Raw genomic sequence first — 12,421 nt, forward strand, 5'->3', positions numbered from 1 at the left:
AACAGGAAGAAACAGCAAGTCTCACACCGTGTCCTAACTACACGCGACGTGCGATACAATGCCTCTTCTCTATGTTAATGAGAGTGTTTGTCCTATCCAGCCGCGACGGCGACACGAGCCGATCATATTTTAGAAACGGTTTCTATTTTTCTGCGACGTCGCGCTGGAACATCAAACACAAACTGTGGCGATGATAATCTCAGGTATTGTTTATGTGCTTTATTTAATGTTAAAAGCGTGTAATGTGACCCTGAATATCATTTAATGCTCCAGCTTTGTAGCTGTAAAAGCAACAATGGATAATTCACCTCAGATCTTGAAATTAAACAAATGGAAACAAGAACGTTCAAACTGTCAACAAACAAGCGTATTCTTTGACAAAGATAGTTTTAGTAACTCAGCCTATGTATTTTTAATAATGTTTAAATGGTGTAATATTTGTGAATTTGATTATGCAGCTATTTATCCATTTTCTTGCGAGTGCCGTCGAGATTACTCTCTGGTGCCGCGAGACTCCGCCCACACGCTGTTCTGATTGGCTGACTCCGCCCACATGTTGTTCTGATTGGCTGTGGGTTTTGATTGGTTTTGACGCATCTCGCAGTCGCGTCTAGTGTGGACAGACAGATTATTTGTCGCTGGAATCTTATCGCATCGCGTCTGGTTAGGACCAAGCGGCAATATTCTAATCTGAAAAATGAAGCCTACCCGGAAGTGCGAAAAACTGCAATACATCGAAAATCCGCTAGGGGAAGGTCCCAAAAGGGAGCAAATGTCCATACACCTCCATGTTAAAATGTCCGTTTTCACAGCATAAAATTCATGTTTTTACAGGTTGGTCCCATGGACTTTTATTGTATTTTTCGAAAGGTTCTGAGTGCCTGACAACTGTGAGGGGGGTGAATTTTTTTCTAACTCGTTAGTTTAGATCGTATTTAGATATAAAATGTATGACAAATAAGGGCGCAATTGACAGCTGACAACGAGCATAGGCTGCGCCGAGTGGAATTCCTGAAATTTTACGTCTCGGCCATGATCTGACACAACACATCATACCTGTAAGTTATCCTTTCTGAACATTTGTATTGAAATATGCCGCCGCCCATACCCCCCATAAACGGCCTCAAAACCCTTCTTCAGAAGTCTATGGGTGACGTCACAGACGCTTTGTCCATATTTTTTACAGTCTATGGTTAGGACACATGTTATTACAGAATTCAATCACTGTCCAACAGACAGAGATGCAAGTATTACAGCTATTTTACAATAGCTTTAAAAGTGCTTCATCTAATACGATTTCAGACACTGAACTGTCCAATTTATAGTGAAGATATGAACAAATGTTGGGAGAGGATTGAGACATATGATGCCTCATGACATCACTCAGCTCTCAATAGCAGTCCATGTCTAAGCATTAGTGCCTCGCAGCAATTAGTCCGTGATGTGAAACGAGGGTCTGTGTTCCTGTGAGTGATGATCAGTCTTGTGTTCTTGAGTCACACATTCCCTTTAATGCCTACTGTTCAGTAATACAGCAGAGAAAGCAGAAAATCAGCACATTCAGGGGCCTATATTTCCACTGTGTGGAAAACATGAACAGAATCCAGTCCTTAAAAAGAAGTTACGTGTAGCAATTATAGTATGACACGGAATGTTTCGAAATTTTGGCAAATTTGAGAATAATTAATAAAAAGTAGGGCTGTACATTTAATCAGATGGTGTTATGGACTAGTGTCTGTGAATATTAAAGCGCAAAAAGATCGCTACTTAAATATGACGTCTGCATATTCTTTGTGTGAATGACTGGCATGGTTTCATTTCATGGATATCTTGGTTGTTTTCTTTCATTAAAGTAAAGCTATCGTCATTTCATGTCACAAAGAAACTCAACATGTTCATGACAACCCATCAAAATAAAGTTTTTGAAGAAATTGTGACAGAAATATATTACTAGTAATAATAATAAAATGTAACTTTTTACATGTATTTATTTTAACAGTAAACCTCAGTTGTCCAGCACATTGTTTGACACAAATAGTCAGATTGTTATTTTTTTTCTTTGATTACATTTAAAAAGATTAATTAGCCTAAATTGTTAATGTTGTATGCCTTCGATTACCACCGTTTTTTATTATAAATGTGTATTAAATCATAAATCCCCCATAAAAATTGAGAACACAGGATTTCTTAAAAATTAACACTTCAAATGGCCCTATTATTGTAAATATTGTAATCAATTATTAAATTGTTGAAGTTTTATGAATTCAATTTAAAAAATAAAATGATTTCATGCTCAATTTTTTTTTAATGAAATATTAAAACTTTTAATAAATTGTTCTTAAATTGTATAAGTGTCATGATTTCAATTAATTAGACACTTATCGGCAAGAAAATTCACCAAAGAATCACCAAGAGTCGAATACAACTGAAATTAGAGATGCACCATATTTAACATTTTGGGCGATACCGATAACTGATAATTCTTTATGTATTTGAAAGCCGATAACCGATATATCGGCCGATAAATCCAAATCTTTATATAACCTGATTACAAAAACAAAAGTCTCACCATTAAATGTCCCAAGCACACAATTATAACATGGTGAACAGTGCACAACTGAAGCGTCTCAGCTGAAGGAAATAATAAATTTCAGCTTTAATATCTTGGCTATATTTTTTACTGGGCCGATAACGATAACATATATTGGCTGATGCCGATATATCATGCATCCCCAACTGAAATGTCTAATGAATGAATCGAGGTTGGGTGTATAACGACGTCCCTCATTCAGCACACGCAGGGAAGTGTAGTCTCTTATCTTTCATTGGTCTGAGAGTGGCGGCTCAAACTCGCCTGCTTTCCTTCGACTCCCGAGCTGAAAGCTACATCCTTCCACTCATCCAGTCACAATTACGCAACAGAACGAGAAAGTGTGCCTATTCTTTAAATACCTCTTTCTCCTAAACTTACACACAGAAAAACAAACACACTTCCCTGTGATAGCAGTCTATTCAGAGTTCATTGGTGTGGCTGGTATTTTAAACACACGCTCTGACAAGAGCCGAGTTTGAGTTTCTGCTCGATCACCGGTGTCCCAATGACCAGGAACCAGAACGCTCACTTGTTCTTTTGCATTTGCTGGATAATTGATTTAAAAAAAGGGAGGAAACTTTGTCTTTTTTTGTGTGTGTGTGTGAAGCGAGATCATACATTATGATTCAGTCTTCCACATATTTTGTTCGAATCCAAAGTTTAAATATTATTTAGCCACTTTACAAATGTTTCATTGAACAAATTCAATGTGGACAAGGACATAGTAATCAGGTTTTCTGTATCCTTCAGGGATTTAGAGTCTCTTCACACCTTTATAGTTTCCAACAGGTGCATGTGTGATGAGTTTATTTCATGATTCAGTCTGAAGGCAACAACAATACACAGAGACAAAGCTTTGAGTCACTGATTATTACTATCCTGAGGCTAAATTCACTCATCTAAGATTTGTGTTTATCAGTTCGTAATGCGTCAACCCATATGAGCACATTTGGGGTTTTATTTTGTAATATAGAATTCAATCATGACCAATTTTAACATGTTATTGAATATAGCAATGCTACTTAATATGGCAATGTATTTGGTATTGGCCAGAGCCATAGAGAGAGAGAGTTGCGACACTCCCATAGACCTCCGTTGTAAATAATGGCGGCGCTTTTAACCGCCTACTTCCGGGATATGAAGATCGGAATAGTTCCAAACACTGTCATTTGGGCGTTGGACACCATTCACTTACATTGCTGCGCGTCGAGTTGTTCCAGAGTTAAGTTGCCGAAATATCGACCTCTTTTGAATTGTCAACTGTCTATATTGTATCAGAGGCCCTTTGCGATGCTTATACTGGTCTTCATTTGTACATGCACAGCGTAATTATTTATATTTTATGTTGGTTGTTTCAACCAATTTTCAAGCACTGCCTGCACGTTAGTTAGCTAGCGCGACTTCGTCAGCTAAGAGTTCGGTAATGAATTGCTACCACCTTTATAGCAACTTTTATTTAATTTAATTTTTTGGGATATACTAACTTTTCATTATGTTATTATTGTCTTGAGTGAAGCGGCTTGTGAGAACAATGCTGGACCTTTAGCATTGTTATGGCCATCACCAGTCCTGTCTGTTTCATGGATCACCTGCCCCTGGTTTTTGTTTTTCTTGTTCACACACACTCACACAAGCACACATTTTTGTTGTCTGTCATTGTTTAATAAAAAATATTTTATTTGAAAACCTTCATTTGTATCAGCCATGCTTAAATTCGTTTTTAATCTGTTATAGTTTTGATAATGTGTATGGCCTTAATCTTAAAATAATATTCTTAGTCTTAACATGATCATGTTTCACGTTGTGGTCCTGGGGGTGGCCACTTTCATCAGAAGAAGTGAGCTAGCTTCTAAGCGAATTCTGAACGGACCGCCACGGCAGACCTCTTTGCGTGATCACGAAGGTAGGCTAATGGCTGAATCAAAATTTATAAGCAAAATCACGGGAATCAATAGCCTAATACTGCCCAGTTGTGCTAAAATAAATATCATGAGACGTCCATCATCTGATGAATGATATGGAAAAGTCAAGTTAGAGCCGCTAAAGCCAGTGCTACTACCCATGCGAACATGAACACTAAGCTTTTCCCTCCAAAAATATAGCTTAAAACTTATCTCCAAATGCAAAACTGACATTAACAAAATGCAATAATGCAATAACAGCTGAAAAAGTACTTGGGTGTGTGTTTTATTTTATATTTACAGTTCAATAATGCAATCGCTGCTGTCTGTCCCATAGAAGAACATGACAGCCAGCGTACGTTTTGGAACTATTGGGGCTTACATGAACCATGTGACAGCCATAGCGGCGACATCAAAGAGTGTCGCAACTCTCTCTCTCTATGGCTCTGGTATTGGCGAACTAGATCTGCTCCACTGCTGCTACTGTTGATTGAGTGATGCAGAGCAAGTATGGACTTGCTACTGCTAATATTCACATACGCTGCTGTGAACATGTAAGATATGCATTTATATATGCATATACAGGATTTATACATTTATATACATATCCTGTAGCAGATCTAGGCAGGTGGAGCTGGGGACGTGGAGGAGCTCAGAAAAGACTAGCCAACAGAAAACACTGAACCAGACTATTTAAATGTTGAGCAAGCAATCTCATTGGCTGCAGGATCAGCAACGGACAATCAGCTCGTCCCATGCGGTGATGATGTCATTGCTTGCAGATTGCATGTAAAGGACCGATCAGCCTGTGCCATCTAGAGTTTCATGACTGAAGTTTTCAGACACTATTTTTTTTAAAGGATGACAGAACTATCTGATGTACAAAAGGTTGAGATTACAAAAAAAATTATAAAAAAAATATACAAATACAAACTTTGGTTATTTATTATGAGTAACTTAGTTGGCACGACTGCAACTACTGTAGTGGAGAAAACTCAAAAATGCTTTGCAGATTGATGCTTTATTTTTTAAGTTAACTCAACTTTTTATTTTTTAAACTCTTAACTCATGTTTAGTTCTAGAGTTATTTGGATTAATTCTTATTGGGAACAGCGCCACTGACCCTGATAAACCCACTAAGCCACGTTTAAAAAGCCACTATTACAGAATGTAAACTCTTTTATGGTATTTTTTTTGTGTGTTTGTGTCTTTTATGCAGCATGACCATATCAACATTGCATGGCAAAGAGCCATTCTGCCAAACATTTCTTTTGGTGATGGAAGAAAGAAACATGAGTAAATGAAAGTCCTCCTGTAGTCGATAATTGAATCCCTTAAAACTAATCTTTGATCATCAAAATTACATATTTAAATGTTTTTTCCTTGAAAAAAAATGGTCATGCCTTAAAATATCTTGAATGTAACTCGACACCCTTGCCCTCCACTCACTCACTCAGCTCAGAGATCCACTGGTTGATGATCACACGTTGATCTGATTGGTTACAAGGTAGTTTGTGACATCAGAAACACCAGCGATTTCAAAGCGTGTTTTTGAGACTGTCTTTGGTTCACTGCAATTTTAAGCAGAAAATACTCAGCAATGGAGTCGACTTATGAATTTACACATGGTTCGTCTTAAACCACATTAAAAACACCACATAGACATACAAACAACATTAAAAGCTTGATTTTCCCCACAGGGGGACTTTAACAACATTTTCATTTTCATTGTTTTAAAGCACCTTGTCCAAATACTATTTAAAGGCTCAGTATCCCCAGTTTACAACAGCACATACCACAGATACGGATGCGTTTGTGTCATTCTAATGGTAAAGAAACAGTGTAAACAGAGTCTCCAGCCCCTCATTCAGGAGTACTTCATACTGAGAGCTTGAATGCTTTGTTGATGATTTACAGAAGGATTTTTTTCAAAGCAGGTGCACAGAGGATCTGAGAAGTGCTTAATAGATGGTTTGCTGAGTTTGTTTTTAAGCTTTGGGAGGAAACTTATGTCAGAGTCCCATCAAGGTCTCTGCGTTGAAAGGCCTGCAAGTCCTTCTTCCTGACATGCAAAGAGCCTAAAATTAGCGCAGCTGATGACCGAGCCGGGATGTGGGAGGCCACAAACATCTGCTGTCAAAAACACGAGTCTGATGACGACTGACAGACATTCTCAAAATCTCAAGTGCAATGTTGATCTCATTTTATGGGGTTTTAATTGTTAGAATTGTTGCATTATTCCAAAATAAATAGATTGAGATCCACAAACAAATGTAAAGAGATTCATTTGAAAAAACACATTTGTTAAATATATATATATATATATATATATATATATATATATATATATATATATATATATATATATATATATATATATATGCATTTTATTTGTGAGTTTTATAAATTGTGAAACTCTTTATTTCTTTGTGGATATTAATCTATTTATTTGTGAATCTCAATCTATTTATTTGGACAAATGCAACAGTTCTAACCCCATATCATTTAGCTGGTCAATATGGCAGGGCTGATGGACTATACAACGCAGAATTATGCCACATTTTATAGATTTTTTTCATCAAAAAGGCTATTCTCTATTGTTCTCTAAAATCTATTTTATCCTTTTTTTTTTTTTATTTTACTTTGTCAGGACAAAAATTCACAGTATATATAAATTGCTTTTTAAAGGCATTTTAAATTAATTCATCTGGACAAGTCTACTTCGATCTTTAAAGGTACCGCATTTTCCCAGGAGTCAAGTCTACTTTTGCTCTTCTGGTTGGTTGGAGTTCTGGAAACTGGTGGCGCTGGAGACTAAAGGGTTCCTGATGGTTTCACACTTAATTCTTCACCTTAATTCCTAATTCTTTTGCAGTTTACGTGTGTCTTTTCTTCTCCACCTGTATTTGTCTGACCCTGCTGACCCAATGAGCATTTCACTGTCCAATGGTCATGCCTTAACTGCAATCTCTAGTATTGCATTAGTATTGCATCCTTCTCATGGGCATTTCATAATTTTGGACTTTTCAGTCTTAGTTAAATCTCTTTTTTGGCTTATTTTATCTGTAAAAGAAAACGTGCCTGATAATTCTGCACACCTGAATATAAAGCGTTTTTCATTTCCAGCCTTCATGAACAAATATATATCACTTATAAATGATTAAATACAAAATTAATAGTAGTTATTAAGATTAATATGGTTTGGAATTGGCAAAATGTGCCTGGGAATAAAATATGATCAGAAAATCAACGTGCCTAATAATTCTGCACGCACTGTATATATATATATTTTTAAAGGGGTGGTTGATTATGATTTCACTTTTCTAACTTTAGTTAGTGTGTAATGTTGCTGTTTGAGCATAAACAACATCTGCAAAGTTACAATGCTCAAAGTTCAAAGCAAAGGGAGATATTTGCTTTTAAAGAAATTGCTGAGAGCAGCTCATTTGCATTTAAAGGGACACACACAACGGTGTGTTTTTGCTCACCCTCAAAAAGTGACAATTTTAACATGCTATATAAGAATATCTGTAGGGAATTTTGAGCTAAAACTTAACATACACACTCTGGGGACATCGAAGACTTATTTTACATCTTGTGAAAAGGGCATTACACCACCCCTTTAATCAAAAAGTCTATTCTCTATTGTTGTCTAAAATCTATTTTATCCTTTTTTTTTTTCTTTTTTTTTTTACTTTGTCAGGACAAAAATTCACAGTATATATAAATTGCTTTTTAAATGCATTTTAAATGAATTCATCCAGACAAGTCTACTTCGTACATCTTTAAAGGTACAGCATTTTCGCAGGAGTCAAAGTATGCATGCATGCGTGTAGCTTTCAACAACGATCATTCTCTAATTCCTGAAGCATCTAGAGAGAGTCATGTGAGGAAAACAGCCACCGGAAAAAAAGAACACGCACAATCCAATAGTCTCTGAATTAAAACTGAACTTTTGACTCATTGTTATGTAAGAGTATTTTGTTTCCTAAGTGGGTGAGAGGCAGGATTTAATGCCTATGGAGTCATTTTCTCAAAAGGCCACATTTTTAAAGAGTGATATTCTCAAAATTAAAAATGCATCTCGATGCAAAATGGCATTTGTGACCCAAACAAAAAGGTAAACGTGACGAAACGTGAATAATACACAATGGAGGGGGGTCCGGTTGAAGCTTAGCCTCCTTTTTTTTTTTTGGACACAAAATTCCCTGTGAATTCCTCAGCAAACAATGGCGTAGTGTTTCCTCAAGGCGATGTAACAGGAGCGATCTGCGCTCCTCAGATCCAGGGACCACAGGAAAACTCGCCGAATACTCACTGCTCTTCATGAGGTTTCTTGGAGAGCTTTCCTCAAAGATGAGGAAATCACATTATCCTAGTTGAATGTTGTTAAAAACTGTCCGTTTCCTGTTACCGTTGTTGAAAAGATGGCGATCTCGATTCAAACACACGCAATCTTATTCCTAAATGATAAGAAAGAGCATTTATCATGTATTGAAACATTTATGTGTAGAAATGTACTGTAAAAAGAAATGTAATAATGTGTATAAATACACATTATTGTGTAGAAACATCTACACAAACAGCCTTTAAGCACACAGTATCATTATTTCTGTATTACAATAATTCAATAAAAAATAAAATGTAATTATTGATCAGTATTGGCCACTATTGGATATTTATTGGTCAATTTAATGACTATTTAAAGATTAAGATCATCATCTACTAACTTAATAAATTATGGCTTTAAAGATAACACTTTAAAAGTCTTTCGAAAGAGTATGTCAGAGTGAAAATGTATATAGATTCATAATATATGTATCCGTTATAGGCGAAAACAAGACAAATTACAAGAAATAAATTATTGGCATTTAATATCCACCAGAATTTCAATAGTGGTTTAGTTTTTAAAGTATTGCTATGTGGTAGTTGACTACTACACTACTATAAAGTGGCCGTTCTATGAACGAGACCAATCTATTATCTTTAAATTAGGAAGATGTTAAATCAGACTGAGTTAAAAAGCAAAAGATGGTGATCTCACTTCAAACACACACAAAATCAGATTCATAAATGATAAGAAAGAGCATTTATCATGTATGAATAAACAGCCTTTTCAACCACACAGTATCATTATTTTTGTCTTAATCATTCAAATTATCAAAGTAGTACTGGGATTAAAGTTTATAGTTCGGATATAAACACTGATGTCTATGTAAGCGATCAAAATAGAGTAAATCACCTTTTGAAAGTGACTTCATACTTAAAATAAAGATGGTATCATACGACAAGTGACTTGAAAAGTGTATTTGTCATTGAATCATTAATTCAAGAGATTTGTTCAAAAACCCTGAATCATCCAGTAATGAAACGTGAAGACTTTAAGAGTGAGTCATTTCATTATTATTCTCTCAAACTGATTTTAAAAATAAATAAATTAAAATTCACTTTTTTTTTTTTTTTTTTTTTTTAAGGGATACTCCACTTTTTTGGAAATAGGCTCATTTTACAACTCTCCCAGAGTTAAACAGTTGAGTCTTACCGTTTTCGAATCCATTCAGCCGATCTCCGGGTCTGGCGGTACCACTTTTAGCATAGCTTAGCATAGATCATTGAATCGGACAGGACCATTAGCATCTCTCTCAAAAAAATTACCAAAGAGTTTCGATATTTTTCCTATTTAAACTTGACTCTTCTGTAGTTACATCGTGTACTAAGACCGACGGAAAATGTAAAGTTGAGATTTTCTAAGCTGAAATGGCTAGGAACTATACTCTCATTCCTGCGTAATAATCAAGAAACTTTGCTGCCGTACCATGAGTCCAGCAGTTTGTCTAACCTATTAGACCTATTTTCAGGCGCTGTGTCATATCATTACGCCTGCTGGACTCATGGTACGGCAGCAAAGTTTCTTGATTATTACGCAGGAATGAGAGTATAGTTCCTAGCCATATCAGCCTAGAAAATCGCAACTTTTCATTTTCCGTCGGTCTTAGTACACGATGTAACTACAGAAGAGTCAAGTTTTAAATAGGAAAAATATCGAAACTCTTTGGTCATTTTTTGAGAGAGATGCTAATGGTCCTGTCCGATTCAATGATCTATGCTAAGCTATGCTAAAAGTGGTACCGTCAGACCCGGAGACCGGCTGAATGGATTCGAAAACGGTAAGACTCAACTGTTTAACTCTGGGGGAGCTGTAAAATGAGCCTATTTCCAAAAAAAGTGGAGTATCCCTTTAATAAACTGCAGCAAATAACATTTTGACAGAACCTCTAGTAAATTACAAGCTATTTTGTTCAGTGGTCTGTTCAGAATCATGATCTCCGTTTTAAACAAAGATTGATTCTCAGTTTACCCAGAATGGTGCAGCTCTATACAACACTAATACACTGGCTCATACAAGCACGAAATCAATACTAATGTTTTATGGGTGCTTTGCAAACTGTAAGAGAACAGATAGCGGTGTGGCCGATAAAGCTCTGGCTTCTAACAATCCATTAATCAGAAATGAGCGGTGCCGTCTTTTCAGACCGGAAGACGAAGGCTATTAGGAACTGTGTTCTCTGCTAATGCATCAATAAACCAATCTGTTATTGACAGCTGAACAGCACCACACTGCCATACTGTCTCTACTAATGGTTTATGGTGCTCAATGTTACACATGACATTACAAGGACGAGCACAATAGTTTGTTTGTTTTGACACAGCAGCATTTACACAACAGATCAGACCCAGAAGTCACTGCCACCAAGTGTTGTTGTGTTTGTACAGTATATATTCATACCATAAAGGTCATCAACCTATAATTAGGATTTCTTAATTTATCAGTATTGGTTGATAATAAATGTTAAATTGTTCACGCTCAATTCCACCTTTTTTACATGATGTAGATTACCTTTAATGCTAACTTTAAATGTATATAATTTTGAAAAAAAAAGGTCAAAATTATGATGCCTAATTTTATTGTAGATTTTAATTACTTTATTTTTAATTATACAAAATATCAGTAATTTAATAGAATAATTAGTCACATTATGGATAAATATTAATATTAATAATAATTATTGTTATATTATAAGGTTTTATAATGAATTTGTAAGTACAGAAAGTTAAGTTATTGTAAAAGTTAATAAAAATACAACTGTTCATTGGTTCAATGTTGGCCCAGGTCCATTAAATATTAACTGATGACCAATATCTGCATTCTTTTATTATTATTATTGATCGGTATCGGCCGCTATTGGATATTTATTGGTCAATGTAATGCCTATTTTAAGATTTAGATCATTATCTACCACTAACTTAATGGAATTGTAATTATGGCATTTAAAGATGTAACACTTTAAACGCCTCTCAAAAGAATATGTCAGAGGGAAAATGTACTGTATTCATAATATTGGCAATGTCTCTGTTATAGGCTAAAACAAGAAATAAATGATTGGCACATAAAATCCGCCAGAATTTCAATAGTGGTATAGTTTAAGTGTTCCTATGTGGTAGCAAGGATTATCTGGGTGCCAGTTATTAGTGTTTAAATAATTAGAGACAAAATCCATAGAGACTGATCCATAATTAATAATAATTCATTAATAAATAATATCAGCCTGATAGCACATGAACGTCTCAGAGACGTCTATTTGATGTCTGCGAGATGCATTTCTTTTAGAGTGTTTAATCTGCAATACATCTCTGAGACGTCTCCTGTCAGATGTCATATAGACATCTATAAGATGTCTTATGTTTATGGTTTAGAATGCATGAAAAACTGCTCCAAGATGTTTATCAGATGTATTTACAGCAGATGTTTTCCAGATCTTAAGCAGACATCTTACAGACGTACAGTGCTATGTGGGAGTGCATCCCAAGATGGTTGCTAGAGTGTAGCTAGTGTTTAGTAGAAAATGGAATTAAGTAGTCAAATGGT

The 12,421-nt window shown here is 35.6% G+C and overlaps 1 protein-coding gene and 1 long non-coding RNA gene across 12 annotated transcripts in view; one reads left to right on the forward strand and one right to left on the reverse strand.

Moving 5' to 3' along the window:
* Nucleotides 1-12,421, reverse strand: part of myo9aa (myosin IXAa) — a 174,376-nt gene that overhangs the window by 102,365 nt on the left and 59,590 nt on the right. The gene's annotated exons all lie outside the window — the stretch shown is intronic.
* Nucleotides 6,869-7,784, forward strand: LOC309492214. Its single transcript, XR_014203469.1, has 2 exons — nucleotides 6,869-7,523; nucleotides 7,605-7,784. It is a non-coding gene; the product is annotated as an uncharacterized lncRNA (long non-coding RNA).

The sequence above is a fragment of the Leuciscus leuciscus genome, assembly GCF_965113295.1.
Source record: "Leuciscus leuciscus genome assembly, chromosome: 2".
Lineage (NCBI taxonomy): Eukaryota > Metazoa > Chordata > Actinopteri > Cypriniformes > Leuciscidae > Leuciscus > Leuciscus leuciscus.